The sequence below is a fragment of the Brassica oleracea genome, chromosome C9 (genome assembly GCF_000695525.1).
Source record: "Brassica oleracea var. oleracea cultivar TO1000 chromosome C9, BOL, whole genome shotgun sequence".
Classification (NCBI taxonomy): domain Eukaryota; kingdom Viridiplantae; phylum Streptophyta; class Magnoliopsida; order Brassicales; family Brassicaceae; genus Brassica; species Brassica oleracea.
In genome coordinates, this window is record NC_027756.1 from 51,531,217 (window position 1) to 51,532,616 (window position 1,400).

The following is a 1,400-nucleotide window of genomic DNA, read 5'->3' on the forward strand; positions in this document are numbered from 1 at the left end:
AAATTAATTGACAAAAAATTAAAACGATGCCCATGTACCATGAAAGAGAGTTTACTATACATTTATACAAATATATAATGTGTTTATAAATTTTAAAACAACACTAAAGATCATAGGCTTCAGTATATAGAGCATTTACCGAAAAATTTAATATTTTCGTAGGGGTTAACACATAGATTTTGAGAAAAATTCAAAAATATGAAAAATACTGTTTTAATGCATAGTTGCATCTTTGACTAACATATTATTAATTTCAAAGAGGTATGAAACTTTTGTTGTCTCCGTTTCTCTTAGAAAAAACGAATTTATAATTGTTAATCCACCAATTTAGAGAGTATTATGAAGTTTTACTAAATTAATTGACAAAAAATTAAAAAAATGCCCATGTACCGAAAGAGAGTTTAATAAATATTAATAAAAATCTATAATGTGTTTAGAAATTTTAAAACAACACTAAAGATCATAGGCTTCAGTATATAGAGTATTTACCGAAAAATTTAATATTTTCGTAGGGAACACACGTAGATTTTGAGAAAAATTCAAAAATATGAAAATACTGCTTTAATGGATAGTTGCATCATTTACTAACATATGAAGAAGTTCAAAGAGGTTTGGAACTTTTGTTGTCTCCGTTTCTCTAGAAAAAACGATTTTATAGTGGTTAGTCCACCAATTTAGAGAGAATTTTGAACTTTTACTAAATTAATTGACAAAAAATTAAAAAAATGCCCATGTACCGAAAGAGAGTTTAATAAATATTAATAAAAATCTATAATGTGTTTAGAAATTTTAAAACAACACTAAAGATCATAGGCTTCATTATATAGAGCATTTACCGAAAAATTCAATATTTTCGTAGAGGGTTACTTTGAGAAAAATTCAAAAATATGAAAATATTGTTTTAATGCATAGTTGCATAATTCACTAACATATTACGAAGTTCAATGAGGTTTGAAACTTTTGTTGTCTCCTCCGATTTTCTAGAAAAAAACGATTTTATAGTTGATAGTCCACCAATTTAGAGAGTATTATGAAATTTTACTAAATTAATTGACAAAAACTTAAAACGATGTCCGAAAACTCAATATTTTCGTAGGGGTTAACACATATATTTTGAGAAAATTACAAAAAAAATACGAAAATATCGTTTTAATGCATAGTTGCATCCTCCACTAACATATGATAATGTTCAAAGAGGTTTGGAGCCTTTGTTGTCTCCGTTTTTAAACAAAATAGTGATTTTATAGTGGTTATTCCATCGATTTAGGGAGTATTATGAAGTTTTACTAAATTATTTGATAAAAAAATAATAATGAATCCCTTATACCGTGAAAAAGTGCTTAAAATACATTAATACAAATGTATGATGTGGTTAGAAATTTTAAATCAACACTAAAGAT